Source organism: Marmota marmota, unplaced genomic scaffold (assembly GCF_001458135.2).
Source record: "Marmota marmota marmota unplaced genomic scaffold, marMar, whole genome shotgun sequence".
Taxonomy (NCBI): domain Eukaryota; kingdom Metazoa; phylum Chordata; class Mammalia; order Rodentia; family Sciuridae; genus Marmota; species Marmota marmota.
In genome coordinates, this window is record NW_025999941.1 from 18,789,305 (window position 1) to 18,805,911 (window position 16,607).

At 42.3% G+C, this 16,607-nt stretch overlaps 1 long non-coding RNA gene across 1 annotated transcript in view; it reads left to right on the forward strand.

Annotated features, from left to right (window-relative positions):
* Positions 1-5,807, forward strand: part of LOC125616272 — a 66,189-nt gene extending 60,382 nt beyond the window's left edge. Inside the window, exon 4 of the long non-coding RNA XR_007346907.1 lies at positions 5,450-5,807. This is a non-coding gene — a long non-coding RNA (uncharacterized LOC125616272). The remainder of the gene's footprint in view (positions 1-5,449) is intronic.
* Positions 5,808-16,607: the final 10,800 nt, after the last annotated feature.

Consider the following 16,607-nt stretch of genomic DNA (forward strand, 5'->3'; position numbering starts at 1 on the left):
CAGACACTGCTCCTTGAGATATGTGCACACATGACTCCTGGGGCGGAGGGAGGGTCTTTCCTGATCCCTTCTCTAAATCGTCCCCAACTCCTAACACATGCGTATATCTTACTTATTGTCTGTCTTCTCCAAGTAAATAGAGGCACAAGGAGGGCAGAAATTTTGATCTGCTATAATGGTTGCATTATCCCCAATGCCTAGCACCATGTCTGGCACATAATAGAAGTTCAATAAATATGGAATAGACATTTGAAAGGTTCTTGTTTTTGTGTTTTTCAGTACTGGAAATTGAACCCTGAACTACATCCCCAGGCATTTCCATTTTTAATTTTGAGTCAGGGTCTCTCTAAGTTGCCCAGGCTGACATCAAACTTGTAATTCCCCTTCCTCAGCCTTGGAGTGGCTGGGATCACAGGTGTGTGTGTCATCACACCCGGCATGAAAGATCAGATTTTCAAAATCTCTGTTTTGGCCTGGTTCGGTCGTGAATGTCTATAATCTCAGCAGCTCGGCGGGAGGCTGAAGCGTGAGGATCATGAGTTCAAAGCCAGCCTCTGCAACTTAGCAAGGGCCTAAGCAACTCAGTGAGACCCTGTCTCTAAATAAAATACAAAATAGGGCTGGGGATGGGGCTCAGTGATGGAGTGCCCCTGAGTTCAATCCCCTGTGCCAATAAATAAATAAATTAATCTCTCTTTTGTTCCATTGTTTATTTATAGTCACCTATGGGGAAGAAGAATATGATTAATTGCCATCTTCACAGTTTATATATTTTTATTGTTTTTTTGGGGGGGATGGGAGGATCTTGCTATGTTGCCCAGGATCATCTCTCTTTCTTTCTTAATCTTAATTATTAATTTTTAGATGTACATGACACCCAGGCTCATCTCTAACTGGTGGGCTCAAGAGATCTTCCCCCCTAAGCCCTCCGGATTTGGGACTACAGTGCACACACACCAGCAGGCCTGGCAGATTGGCATCTTCCAACTTCAACGCACACTTGTTTATATTTGGGGCCTGGTTGTGAGTTCCTTTAAATGCACCCCTGCCCATTCCACAAATAACGAGTATCTTGTCTCGTGCCAGGCACTGTTCAAAGAACTAAAAAGTGACAGTATATCAGCCAGGAATGACTTTTGGCAAAAAGTGACAGAAATGCTGAAAGCATGGTTTAAACCAAGTCAGGTTCTCATTTCCCCATGTAATTAGAAGTCTAGACAGAGGCCAACCAGGGCCCCCACAGTGGCTCCACGGGGGCCATCGGGGACCACGTCTGCCTTTCCCTTCTCCTCGGGGTCTCAAGCTTGCTGCTCCAGCAACCAGCAGCCTCTGCATTCCAGGCAGAGAGGAGAGATGGCAAAGGGAAACGTGTGTTCCAGAGGATTCCTCACCTGGGAAGAGCATTCCTAGAAAGCTCCTCGCTCATCTTGTGCAGCATTTATTAGTTTGCATTTTTTTTTTTTGTACCAGGGATTGAGCCCCATCCCCAGCCCTTTTCATATTTTATTTAGAGACAGGGTCTCACTGAGTTGCTTAGGGCCTCGCTAAGTTGCTGAGGCTGGCCTTGAACTTGTGATCCTCCTGCCTCAGCCTCCTGAGCTGCTGGGATTACAGGTGTGTACACTGTGCCCAGCAAGAACCATGAAAGCTGTCACCATAGTGCAGAAAAAAATAAAAAACAAGACATCAAACACCTCTTCACTTACCTGTACATGCCACTTGCAAAACACACCAAATAGCCACCAATGTTGTGCAGAGAGACTACATAAGAGGTGGAGTTCAGAGGTGACCCAGGTTCTGTCTCATACCTAGAAGTCAGGGAAGCAGCTTTCAGAGGTGACCTTGGCGCTGACTTCTAAGTGATGGTACAGAGGCAGCCTTTCCAAGATCAACCATGATTTTACTGATCTTTTGTTGGTCATCATTTAATCCAGGACAGGAAGGCAGTCTCACCTTGTCTGCCTCGTTCTACACAATCCAGCCTTCCAGATAGGGTGTCCATCATTCTTAGTTTTCCTGAACATTCTTTCAGTGCTGTCATGGGACCATTTTTTTCCTTCCTCCTCTTTTTCTCTTCTCTTCTCTTTTCTCCCTCAGCAAAAATAATAATAATAATAATAATCGAAGTTCTCATTGAAGTTATTCCTTGACCACAATGGTCAAAGATCATGGGACTCAGGGTGGCGAGGAGGGCTGGTTTGCTGTTTGTTAAGCGGGGCAGAACACAATGCCAGGAAGACGCATCTCGGGGAAATAAACCAGATGTGGAAGATCCATAAGAGAATGGGCAATTTGGGGAAATCCTGCTTAACCCATAAGACAGTCTGGCGAATGTCGATTTTATTGAAGGAGATGCATCGTGTGAGCTCAAAGATTTGGAATCTTGATGCTTCTCTGCAGCACTGGGAGAAACTCTATCCCTGTGTTACGGTCTCATTTCAATACAGCCTTAGAAAGGGGTTCACAAGCTTCATGTATTGTAAGTCAGTTGTTACTGAGAAATGTGTGTGTGTGTGTGTGTGTGTGTGAGAGAGAGAGAGAGACAGAGAGAGAGACTGACTCTGAGTGTTGCCTCATATATGTTAAGCAAGTTTTCTATCATTGAACCACACCCCCAGCCCTGAAATGTGCTTTTTATTTATTTATTTTTAAGACACTGTAGATTGAACCCAGGGGCATTTGACCACTGAGCCCCATCCCCAGCTCTATTTTGTGTTTTATTTAGAGACAGGGTCTCAGTGAGTTGCTTAGGGCCTCACTAAGTTGCTGAGGCTGGCTTTGAACTCACGATCCTCCTGCCTCAGCCTCCCGAGCTGCTGGGATTACAGACTTGTACCACTGAGCCCAGTTGAAATGTGATTTTTTTACATCTGGAAATTTTACTGATCACAATAGGGATTATGAGGGCTGGGGATGTAGCCTGGTGGTACAGAGCTGGCTTAGCAAGGGAGAGGCCCTGGGTTCAATTCCCAGTACCCTCCCCCCACACACACACAAAATAGAAAAGAAAAAAAGGATTACAATGTGACTGTATTTTTTCTCGAAACTGTCAGCATATGGTCTCTTGCTATCTGTTGTTTTCTCCCAGTATTTTATGAGGTAGGTAGTTGTCCTTTATCCAAGGTGTGCCACACATAGAAACACCTTTGTGCAAGTAGGGAACTACAATTTCTAAAATATCTAGCTAGATGAAAATCAGTAGATGCGTTCAAGTCCACTTTCAAGAGAATCGACGGAGGAGGGTGGGGAAATGTCAGGGAACACTGTGGCTATCCGCCACCTTACCTTACATTTACCAGTGACTTTTTATGCTTCATAGAGAAATGGTGAACATGCTTCCTGTCCCATTTAATTTTGGAATCTGAATGCGGTCATACTGTGTTTTCTCCTTTGCTTTAAAGATTAAGGACTCTTTATGGGATGGCTACTGAGGATTGAACCCAGAGGTGCACTACCACTTAGCCACATCCCAGCCCTGTTCTTTTTTCTTTCTTTATCAAAGATTGAACCCAAGGGCACTTAACCACTGAGCCACATCCCTTTTTTTATGTTTTATGTAGAGACAGGGTCTCGTGAAATTGCTTAGGGCCTTGCTAAATTGCTGGCTCCTGCTGCAGCCTCCCAAGCCACTGAGATTATAGGTGTTGCACCACCATGCCTGGCTTCATTTTTTATCTTGAGACAGGGTCTTGCTAAGTTGCTGAGGCTGGCCTCAAACTTGAGATCCTCCTGCCTCAGCCTCCTGAGTTGCTGGGATTACAGGTGTGCACCTGGGTAAGAATAAGTACTTTTTCGTCCCCAATTTCACCAAGATGGTGAGGTGATTCAGTACTTTTGTAAACTGCTACACCCAGATGACTTATTAGCGTTATGTACCGTTTTTCATTATTTATCTGGATATATTAGTGCTGTGTAAATGCAGCCTAAGTGGAAAGGGTTTTCGGCCATGCTGGGAGTGGAGCCCAGAGCCTTCCTCACACCTGCTAGGCAAGTGCTCTACCATTGAGTTACACCCCACCTACCCACAGCTTTTCTTTTTAGTTGTAAGAAATCTGTATGATAACTGGGCATGGTGATGTTTGCCTGTAGCCTCAGCTTCTTAGGAGGCTGAGACAGGAGGATCACCTCAGCCCAGGAGTTTGAGACCAGCCTGGGCAATGCTGTGGAAACCTGTCTCAAAAACACAAACAAAAAACCTGTTTTCTGAGCTGGGTTTTGGCTCAGTGGTACAGTGCTTTCTAGGCACATGTGAAGCACTGGGTTCAATCCTTAGCACCACATAAAAATAGATAAATAAAATAAAGGCACTGTGTCAAAATAAAATATAAGGCACTGTGTCAATCTACAACAAATATTTAAAAAACAAAACAAAATTGTTTTCTGCCAGGCACTGTGGAGCACGCCTGTAATCACAGCAGCTGGGGAGGCTGAGGCAGGAGGATCAGAAGTTCAAAGCCAGCCTCAGCAAAAGTGAGGGCCAAACAACTCATCGAGACCCTGTCTCTAAATAAAATACAGAATAGGGCTGGGGATGGGGCTCAGTGATTGAGGGCCCCTGAGTTCAACACCTGGTTCAAAAAAAAAAACCTGTTTTGTTTTGGGGTGTGTGTGGGGATACTGGACATCAATCTCAGGGCCTCACATATGTGAGGCACATGCTCCATTACTGAGCTATGTCTCCAACTCTTTTTAAAACTTTGAGACAGGATCTTGCCAAGCTGGCCTTGACTTGGGATCCTTCTGCCTCAGCCTCCCCATAGCTAGAATTGAGGGGTGGGATCACACTAGGAAAATCTATGTTATAATAGAGTCAAACATGGCAATATATTTAGGAAGCATGACTCTTTCCTTTCCCTCCCCTTTGATAATGATTTTCTCTGTATAAAGAATCCCTCCTCTTTATCCTATTGATCATAAACCCCCATATTCTTAATTTTTGAATTCCGTGCCTTGTTCATGCACTAAATCTACTTATGGAATAAACTTTGAAGAAAAAAAGATTTTGATAGCCAGAAACGTTTTAAAAATGCTACCTGAATGGTTTAAATATTCTATTGTATTAACATGAAGGAATATATTTGCAACGATTAGCAACCATATTCTTAAAATATCTAATGAGAAAATGGTGTTATCATGTTGAGTTAAGATAAGGAGGCCAAGGAGAGCGGTCACTGGAGCATTTCAGTTTTGTAAGATGCATTTTGAAAACTGGAACATGATATATCCCAGTATGATGTACTGCATGGTGGAAATGTAATTTTTACTTTCTTATTTTGTATTTTCCTTCATGGTTATTTTTACACGGATTGCTTTTACATGGATCTTTTTTTGTTACAATGAATACATAAAGACAATTTTTTGGTGGGGGAGGGCACCTGGGGATTGAACCCAGGGGCATTCAACCACTCAGCCCCGCCCCCTTTCTTTTTTCTTTTTGTATTTAATTTAGAGTCTGGCTGCGCTTGTTCTATATGATGGGAACGAAGACCTTCAGAGCATGAGAACAGGGAAGAGACCATACATTGCTCAACGAGAACTCCAGCCTAGCACCGAGGCACATGCCTGTCATCCCAGCGACCCCTGCGGCTGAGGCAGGAGGATCGCAAGTTCAAGATCATCCTGTGCAATTTAGTGTCTCAAAATAAGAAATAAAAATAAAAAGGTCTGGAGATGTAGTTCTGTGTTAGAGCAATTGCCAAGCAGGTGTAAGGCCCTTGGTTCCATCCCCAATACTGCAAAAAAAAAAAAAAATAGATAAAGGAAAGAAAGAAAGAAAACAATATTATAATCTAGAGTTGGGTGCAGTGATGCACACCTGTAATCCCAACAGCTCAGGAGGCTGAGGCAGGAGGATCTGAGTTCAAAGCCAGCCTCAGCAACTTAGCAAGGTCCTAAGCAACTCATGGAGACCCTGTCTCTAAATAAAGAATAAAAAGGGCTGGGGATGTGGCTCAGTGGTTAAGTGCCCCAGGGTTCAATCCCTGGTATCCAAATACACACACACACACACACACACACACACAAACACACACACTCCAATGATCATAGCATTGGAAGGAAAGAAGAGCTAGAACGTTAAAAATATCACCATTTATGCTGAAGTTGCAGCCTTCGCTATTTAAAGGTCTACTTAGTGGACTTCCTTCTAATTGGAAAACAAAACAGGGATTCCTAGCTAGGCCCTTCTCTTTATCTCTTTCTGTTGAAACACAGATATCCTGTTGTGATAACCTTTGACACTTCATTACATCACCACAGTAAATAACAACTGCCCCTATTTTGTCATGCTACCCCTGGTTAAACAGTGCCATTCATCACTGAACATAAAAGTTGACATTTTTGTGAATAGAAGGAAATGTCATTTGAATTCCTTTGCTGTGTTCCCTAAATTTATTCAAGGGTTCTGAATGGTTTAAATGGCTAAGAAAACTATGGGGTGGTTGGTTTGTCAGAGAGAACTGCCCCCCACCAAAAAGAGGATCCAGCCCATCTGGGGCCAGTGGCAAAATGTTAAGACTTACAGAACTTCACAGGAAACATGAACCCGAGTCACCAGGACAGCCACAAGGCCAAAATAGATCACATAGGAAATAGTTGTTTGCAATTATTAATTATTCTCATTGAAATATCACCAATTTAGTTATTCTGTAGTAGATATCTAACTAATGCGAAAGATATCCGCAAGCTTTCTTATTGCTTAGAATTGCTTAAGTAGTTTTTTGTTTACTATTAAAAAAGGACACTTGAGGCTGGGGCTGGGGCTCAGTGGTAGCTGAGTGGTACCTGGCATGTGTAAGGTACTGGGTTCGATTCTCAGCACCACATGTAAACAAATAAATAAAGGTCTATCAACAACTTTATATATATGTATATATATATATATATATATATATACACACACATATATATATGACTTATTGAAACAATGTTGAAAGACAAAAATGAATTCAAATCACAAAAAATCATTATGTACATAACTATGAATAAATTCTTGGAAATTTTTTTTTACTATTATGTTGTTATATTGAACTGATTAAAAATTTTGCACCTTTTTATTTTTGGTATTTGTCATTCTTAGTGTTTCTTAAATTAGGAAAAGACTGGTTTTATGTAATTCAAATTTTACTGAATTTTGTTTTTCTATGACCAACTTTTATTTTTTATTAACTTACATGTTAATAAATGTTTCTAATCTTTGTTTCAGTTCGATTTTTAGTTTCTTTCTAATCTTTTCCTTTTTAAAAAAATTTTTTTTTAGTTGTAGGTGGACACCATACCTTTATTTATTTATTTTATGGGGTGCTGAGACTTGAACCCAGTCCCTCCCACATGCCAAGCAGGCGCTCTGCCACTGAGCTATAGTCGCAGCCCTCTCATCTTTTCAAGACTGTTTTTTTTTTGTTGTTGTTGTTTGTTTGTTTTTGGTACCGAGGATTGAACCCACTGAGCCATATACCCACCCTTTTATGAAAAAATATTTTATTTTGAGACAGGTCTCCCTGAGTTGCTTAGGGCCTTGCTAAGTTGCTAAGGCTGGCTTTGAACTTGCGGTCCTCCTGCCTCAGCCTCCCGAGCTTTGGAATTATAAGTGTGTGTCATGCCTGGCTCGAGACTCCGTTTTAATAAAATATGAACTAGTCTGTGACCAGTGACCTTGGTCCTACTTGGATCTGAATTCTGACATTCAGAATGAGCTTGGAAGTGGATTCATTTGCAGAGGTTCTAGGAAGCAGAGCAGCGATACCTTGACTTTGGCTTCACGAAACTCTGAGCAGAACACCATGCGGTGCCCAGACTTCTGACTACAGAAACTGGTCCTGGAGGAATCTCTCAGTGACCTCAGAGGTGACACATTGGCATCTGGAGAACATGAGCTGAAATTTTCTGTGAATTTTCAGAACCCAAAGGTTGAAGTTCAAGTTATACTTGCTAAGAAATCAAGTACTGAAAAAAGGCATCAGCCTACCTGATCTTCCTGGTAAAGAGCACACTTAAGCTAAGCAATTACAGGACTGCGTTTGTTGGTCTTTTTCTTGGATGCTATCTGTGACCTCTTAGGAGTCAGTGGAGACTAAGTGCTATGGCTCTGTGACCCGAACAAAGCATATGGAGATGCAGTCACTGGGGTGTCTGTAGTCACTGATGTGGTCTTTAGGGCAAGGGACTTGATGTAGCACAGACTGAATAAAGAAAGTGAAATAGAACTTTGGAGAGGTGTGGGACATCATAAAATGTAGAGTAAGAGTAAAGAAAAGAAACAATGACTGAAAATTTCCAGTGTTTGACAATCATTACATCAGTATGTTTAAGAAGCCCAACTGCGTCCACAAAGAAAACCTGCAATTATATTTTATTTCAGCTGTCCAGGTGGCACACACCTGTAATCCCAGTGGCTCAGGAGGCTGAGGCAGGAGGATCACAAGTTCAAGGGCAGCCTCAGCAATTTAGTGAGCCTCTAAACAAATCAGCAAGACCCTGTCTCTAAATAAAATACAAAAAGTGTTGGAGATGTTGCTCAGTGGTTAAGGACCCTTGGGTTCCAACCCTGGTACCAAAAATAAATAAAATTCAGTTGAGGTAAGAAAAGCATGATGAAACAGCTCATATGATCAATATGGGCTAGGTAATGGCAAAAGTCATGACTCAGATTTGGGAAGGGAGAGAAGTTTGGAGATGAAAACATAGCCCTATACTCTTGTTGATCGCACCATCACTCTGTATGGTTGAAACTTAGTCACCAATGTGATAGTATTAAAAGCTGGGACACTTAGAGGTGACTAGGAGCCATGGGGACACTGCCCTCATAGATGGGATTAGTGGCCTCACAAGAGATGTGCAAGGAAACTTTCACCCCTTTTGCCCTTCCCTGTCATCAGCCACACGAGGACACAGGACATGTCCTTTCTTCTCTCTTGTGCCAGGTGAGGATCCCATCTATAGAACAGGCTGTTGCCAGACACTGAATCTACTGGCACCATGATCTTGGACTTCTCAGCTCACTGTGAGACAGAAATTTCTCTAGTTTCTAAATTACCCAGTCAGTGGTATTTTGTTACAGTATCAGGATCATACGAAGATACTCATAGAGTCATTGTCAGAAGCAAATAAAATGATTGGTTGATCTGTGTCGGGCTGGGGGTGGCTCATTGGTAGAGTACATGCCTGAATTGAGGGAGTAGAATATGTCTAACTTAACTTTTTATCTCTCAGTTCCTAATTTAGTCCCTAGCACCTAGGACTAACTAAGAGCTCATTTTCTTTTTTGTGTGTCTTGCTAGTTAGTACGGTCACATGAACGTTTTCTATGACATTGTTAAATCAAGAGTAGTACGTCTGATGAATGGATAAAGAAAATGTGGTATCTATACACAATGGAATGTTACTCAGTCATAAAGAAGAATGGAATTATGGCATTTGCAGGTAAATGGATGGAACTGGAGACTATGATGCTAAGTGAAATAAGCCAATCCCCGCCAAACCATAGGCCAAATGTTCTCTCTGATCTGTGGATGCTAACTCATAATAAACAGGGGGAGGAGGGATAGAGAATAGATGTTCATTGGATGAGACAAAAGGGAATGAAGGGAAGGGAGGGGGATGGGAATAGGAAAGACAGCGGAGTGAATGGGACAGAACTTTCCTATGTTCATAGGTGAACACACGACCAGGGAAACTCCACATCATGTCCAACCACAAGAATGGGAAGTTGTACTCCACGTAGGTACAGGATGTCAAAATACACTCTACTGCCATGTGTAACTAAAAACAACCAATAATCTTTTTTTAAAAAAGAATTATACAGGAGATCTTCTGTCTACTCACATATACACTCACCCCTAAAATAAATTAAAATATTTCTTCATGTAGTTGCAAAAGGAAAGAGACATTGTCTCTGTTCCTGACCTCAATGATGCATCTTCTGCTAAAAGACAGATATCAAAGTAAATGGTCAAGACAGAAAAAAAAAAAAGAGCAATACATCTGAACACATGAAAGACATACAAGCATTTACATTCTTTAATTTCTCCCTATGATGACCAAAAACTGTATTTACTAAATATAGCAAAATTTAAAAAAATATATTTGCTTAAGATAAATGAAGATAGGTATGATAATTTGTGAACAATGTATGCTTTTGAAGCATAGAGATATATAATGAAGAGAAAGAACACCCACTAAAAATCCCACTTCTGCTCCCCAAGTGACCACCCTCCACAACAACCACTGTTTTTGCAGGGGAAGGTCCTGGGGATGGAGTTTGCATGTTAAACTCATGCTTTACCCATTTATTTATTATCCATTTATTTATTTTTTATTTTTTGTGGGTGTTGGTGATTAACTCCAGGGCCTCATATGCTAAGCACATGCTGAGCAACCACCCTTGATAAATTTCTAGAGTTGTTTTTTGTTTGTTTTGTTTTTTTTCTATTTAAAAAAATGTTGGCTGGGGATACAGCTCCGTGGTCGAGCAGCTGCCTACTACGTATGAGGCACTGGGACTCAATCCTCAGTTCTACAAAAATAAATGAAAACATTAAAAACAAAAAATCTTTATAAACTCGAGTTCCTGCAGTATACACAGCTCTACAACCTATTGTTTTCTCTAAACAAATTTATCATAAACTTCTATTATTATTATTATTATTTTTAATTATAGATGGACACAATATCTTTATTTTTATTAATTTATGTGGTGTTAAGGATCTAACCCAGTGTCCCATGCATGTAAGGCAATTGTTCTACCACTGAGCCACAACCCCAGCCCCTATTATTATTATTATTATTATATATTTTGTGCTACCAGGGGTTGAACCCAGAAGCACTTAATCACTGAGCCATATCTCCAGCCCTTTTTTAAAACTATATACATAGATAGATAGATAGATAGATAGATAGATAGATAGATAGATAGATAGATAGATTAGTTGTAGACAGACACAATATCTTTATTTTGTTTATTTATTTTTATGTGGTGCTGAGGATTGAACCCAGTGCCTCACATATGCTAGGCAAGTGCTCTACCCCTGAGCCCCAGCCCCCGCCCCTCCAGCCCTCTTTTATATTTTATTTAGAGACAAGGTCTTGCTAAGTTGCTTAGGGCCTCACTAGGTTGCTGAGGCTGGTTTTGAACTCGTGACCCTGGTGCCTTCAGAACTGCTGGGATTACAGGCGTCTGCCCCTGCACCCTGCCAATCATACGCCTCTTTATTTGACCTTCATTATTCTTTATTCCTCAGGATAGTTAATGTTTGGCCTAGGATGGGGTCTTCCTTTTCTACCTGGGATCCGCCAATGGAATGTTACCCTGTCAACTCTTTGTTGGAGCCAGACAACTTGGGTAGAAAGACAGACATGCAGCCTGGGAGGTGGGGAGCTACTTGGGGGGCAGGCATGTTTTAGAGGAAGAGAGAAGTTGAAGGGAGGCCAGTGTGTTCCTAGAGTCCCGGGACAGAGGCCTGAACCTGGGAAATTCAACCAATCAGGTCTGGCCCCACAAATGGAATAGAAAAACTACTGGTACAGAGCAGGAAAGGAAATTGAATCCTTGTAGCTACAACGAGAAGACAAGGTGACACACACCCTCAGCCCTGTCCGTCAGCAAGGGGCTGACAATGACTTTGAGTTTACAGAAAGAATAATGAGGGGTTGGGGATCTAGCTCAGTGGGTAGAGTGCTTGCCTTGCATGCACAAGGCCCTGGGTTCAATCCCCAGCACACACATAGCAAAAAAAGGAGTAGTGAGGGTAAGGTTGGAGTGATGTAGGACCGATGGGGCTGGACACCCAGAGGTCCAGAGGGGCTAAGACCTAGAGATCTCTGGACCCTGAGTCTGGAAACTCTTAGATTTACACTCAGGGGGATGTCACATGACAGAGGCTGGGAGTTACACCTCGTCCCATATTCATTCTTAGGCTAGACAGAAGTTTCACAGGTTTTTAATCACAGAAAACAGAGATAGTATCTTCAGCACAGCAGCAAGCCTGAGGGTAGACAGCTTTTACAAGAAAGAGGAAGCTCCATGCTCTCGGCAGATACCCTGACGTTCTTGGTAAAACTCTTTTTGTCGGGAAGAGATTATGTGTTACAGATACGGTGGGGGTTTCTGGAAAAGCGTAATTATGGTAAGGGGCTTCTGGGTGGGGGTACCTGGTGGTTGCATCGGGAGGTTTGCCCAGTTGCCTAAGCTGGGGATCTTGATGGAATGTGGTCTGTCTGTCCATCATGATCTCAGGGTTGGTCAGCCAGAGCTCTGTCTGCCTGAGAAAGTCGCTGTTGCCTGGGACCTAGCTTTGACTCATGGTGAGTTTTTGTGGAACAGGGCTGTTGTTCCTGGAAGCTAAGGTGACTCAGAGCAAGGGAGACATGCAAAATGGGGGCAGAGAGGCCAAGTCTTCAATCCTGCTTTTAGTCACCCATTGGACATTGGCAGGCAAGAGTGAAAGTTCTGAGTCTTTGTTACACGTAGGGGAGGAGGAGACGCAGGGGAAAGAGAGAGGGGTTCAGAGTCCATGAACCCGCCTGGGAGATCCCAGATGAGAGAGCCTGGGTCCAGCTTGGACCCCTCCCACTGATCTTGTGCTCCCCCTCCTGGCTTTGCCCCGCAAGTTCACCCTGTGACTCCAGGGTACAAAGAAATCGCCCCTGATTGACAGAAGAGGGGAACGTTGACCATTTCTGCAACTTCTGTAAGTTGTAAGTGTGCGTAGCATCGGCAGATTGATTGACTGTGCTTATTCGGTTGAAACAAATAACCTTTTAAAAAATCTGTTCTAATTAGGCATACATGACAGCAGGATGCATTTTGATTCCCTGTACACAACTGCAGCACAACTTTTCATCTCTCTGGCTGGACATAATGTAGAGTCACCCCATATGAACAGTCATATACGAACCTAGGATAATGATGTTCATCTAATTCCACCATCTTTCCTGCCCCGGTGCCCCCTCCCCTCCCCTTTGCCCAATCAAAGTTCCTCCATTCTCTGGCCCCCCCCCCATTATAGATCAGCATCCACTTATCAGAGAGAACATTCGGCCTTTGGTTTTTTGGGATTGGCTTACTTTGCTTAGCATGATATTCTCCAACTCCATCCATTAACCTGCAAATGCCATAATTTTATTCTCCTTTAAGCTGAGTAATATAATATTGCATTCTGTATATGGACCACAGTTTCTTTATCCATTCATCTACTGCAGGGCATCCAGGTAGGTTCAGTTTTTCTTGTCACCATTCTTACTAATCTCCTGCCAGATCCCCTGAGATCTCATTGGTTGGTTCTCTTAACTGTATTTTGCTGTTACTTTTCTCTTCTCTTCACCCTCTGCACCCCCTCTACCCTCCCCACCCCCGCTGCTGGTGCATTTGTGAATCAAAAAGTAATTCAAAACCAGCCTCAGCAATTTAGCAAACCCTAAGCCACGCAGTAAGACCCTGACTCTAAATAAAATATTAAAAAGGGCTGGGGATGTGGTTCAGTGGTAAGGGCCCGAGTGTTCAATCTCCAGTACCAAAAAAAAAAAAACCAAAAAAACAAAGTAAAGCCCCCTGCCTTTAGGTTGCTGAGCCCTGTTGGCAACTCTAATTATACAGCCTCTTAGTTCTCCATTTGTGCTTAATCCAAAGCTGTAAAAAGCTTTTCAAAATAGGTGTGTGTTCAATTTGACAGTTGTGATAAAACAATGCTTCCAATAAAGAGAAAGCAAGACACATTTGTTATTTCCTTTTCCATAATTTATAGTGATTTAGCTCTGCACCCCCCCAACCCCACCAGGAGATAAGAATTTCTTTGGGAACAATTTTCTTTTAATAGCACCATCTGAAGCAGCCAACATTTCTTTTGCAGTCATTAGAGCTCCTAGCCTGCAAAACAGTGACTGAAGATTGAATTAGGATTTAGAGGGAGGCTGCCTGGGTTGCATAAATAAACAATGAGGGCCCAGGCCATTTCATTATAGAACTTAAAGACGCAGCACAGATGGTCGGCAGCAGTGTTACACATGCATAACCTATTTAAAAGGCGACATTAGAGGGTCAGAAGCATTAATGGACTCGCAGTGCCATTTACTCGACTTGAGTTACTTATTATACACTAAGCCCTGAAGCCGTGGGTAGGGCGAATTATTACAGGCAGTAATGCAAACAGATGAGATAATAAGGGAATTGTTGAATGAGGAGAGGACAAATACTAAATTAGCTTTAGGATTTATGGCTTTGAGCTTAACCTAATAGGTGTTATTTGCCATTGATCCTTCTCATAGAGTTGTAAATGACAAAAAACAATTGACTCAAGTTCATTTACACACACACAAACAGGTAATGACTTGATTAACTTATTGACTAATGTCACTGAGAAGTTCAGAGCTTCAGGTACAGCTGGTTCTAGGTGCTCAACTGGGACTCTTAGCTCTCCTCTCTTCTATGTGACCTTTGTTAACAGCATGCTTTCACTGCCAGGTTCAGACATTCCACGATTTTTGGTTAATATCTGTTATGGTTTAGACGTGGTGATCCCCAAATAATAAAAACCATCTCAGACAGGCATGGGGGCGCACACCTATAATCCCAGTGGCTTGGGAGGCTGAGGCAGGAGGATTGTGAGTTCAAAGCCAGCCTCAGCAACTTAGTGAGGCCCTACGCAACTCAGTGAGACCCTGTCTCTANGGAAGGAAGGAAGGAAGGAAGGAAGGAAGGAAGGAAGGAAGGAAGGAAGGAAGGAAGGAAGGAGTGAATGTGTTCTTAATTTCATGCAAACTGAAAAGCTTTGGACTTGAGTCACTGAAGCCCTGGGCTGTGTTAACAACCATACTACCTTAGTCATGGCAAACAATTCTGAAACAAATTCTTTAAGTATGTATTTACTCAGCGAATATTTATTTTCTGGTTCCCTTTTCTACAATTTGAGATACAATATGTGTCCTTTTGTGCCCGACTTGTTCCCCTTGGCATCCTGCTTTCCAGGTTCCTTGACATAATAGCCTGCATCATGCTTCATTCTAACAGGGTTCAGGACACACTACCCCAATTTATGGTACCTTGGCATTTTCTCAAACTGACAAAGCAAGCAAGGGTCCCATCCTTTCATAAAGTGGGCCCTTAAAGAATTTTCTGATTTTCCTCTGAAGTAGGTCACAGGACTCTCATTCCAGAGGTGTTTGTCTGTACTCAGGGGAAGAACATCCTTATCTCTGAAGACACAGGCACAGAAGAATGTGGAACAGATAGGTCTTGCTAAGTCTCCTCCGGTTTACTCCCACTAGATCAGACCTCCTTGGTAACTGTCCATTCATCATCAAACGTAGCATAAAAATACACAGGTTTCCTTCCTCCTTTGGGTTTTTCCCTTCTGAAGGGTCTCATGTCACATAAAAGTTAGATTAAATAAATGTGTGTGCTTTCCTCGAACTGCCTTTTATTACTAGTGCCTCAGCCATGAGCCTAATAATGAGTGAGAAAAGAAATCTCCCTCTCCTATAATTTTCTTTTATGTTTGAAAAATCAGTCAACCATTTGTATGAATATCCCAATCTGTCTATCCATTCATCCATGGATAGAAATTTAAGTTGTTTCTACTTTCTGATTATTGTGACTAGTGCTGCTAAAATGTCGTAAACAGGTATTTATTTGACCGCTTGTTTCCAATTTCTTTCCTTCTCTCCCCACTTCCTTCCTTTTCAGTACTAGGGATTGAATCCAGGGTGCCCTATCACTGAGCTACACCTCTAGTCCTTTTTATTTTGATACAGGGTCTTGCTAAATTGCCGAGGCTAGCCTAGAACTTGTGATCCTCCTGCCTCAGCCTCCAGAATGGTTGGAGTTACAGGTCTACATCACCATGCCTGGCCTGTTTGCAATCCCTTTGGGTCTATGAAATTGCTGGGTCATACGATAATTCTGTGCTTAAATGTTGATTGAGCAACTGCTGTATTTCATGAAGTGTTTTTAAGTACTGACAACAAATTATTGAACCAAATACATAAAATCTCTGCTCCCTGGAGCTTATATTTTGAAAGGTAAAGTAAAAGACAATAAACATAAGTAGCAGTGGAACATAATTTGTGTTACAAAATAAAAATGTGGGACCTTTCTTTAAAACTTATTAAGAATGTCAAGATAGGCCGGGTGCGGTGGCACACACCTGTAATCCCAGCGGCTCTGCAGGCTGAGGCAGGAGGATCGGGAGTTCAAAGCCAGCTTCAGCAACTTAGGGAGGCCCTAAGCAACTCAGTGAGACCCTGTTTCTAAATAAAATTTTTAAAGGGCTGGGGATGTGGCTCAGTGGTTGAGTGCCCCTGGGTTCAATCCTTGGTCCAAAATAATAATAATAATAATAAATAGAAACAGTAGGGCATTAAACAGAGTGGAAGGCCCTTCTAAGTACAGCTGTGAGAGAGATGTCATTCACCCATAAGCCAACACGGACAATAATGAAAAACCAGTAGTTTCAGATGTTACATGCCCACAAGTCTACAAAATAGAACATGAGATCGAAAACAAGGGATGGCCGAGCTACTCTCAACAGTTGGGAAGGGCTTCTCTGAGAAGGGCGTATTCAGGCTGACTTGAATGGTAAAAAGAACTAGTTGAAAAAGACCCCGCTGCTTGCTGG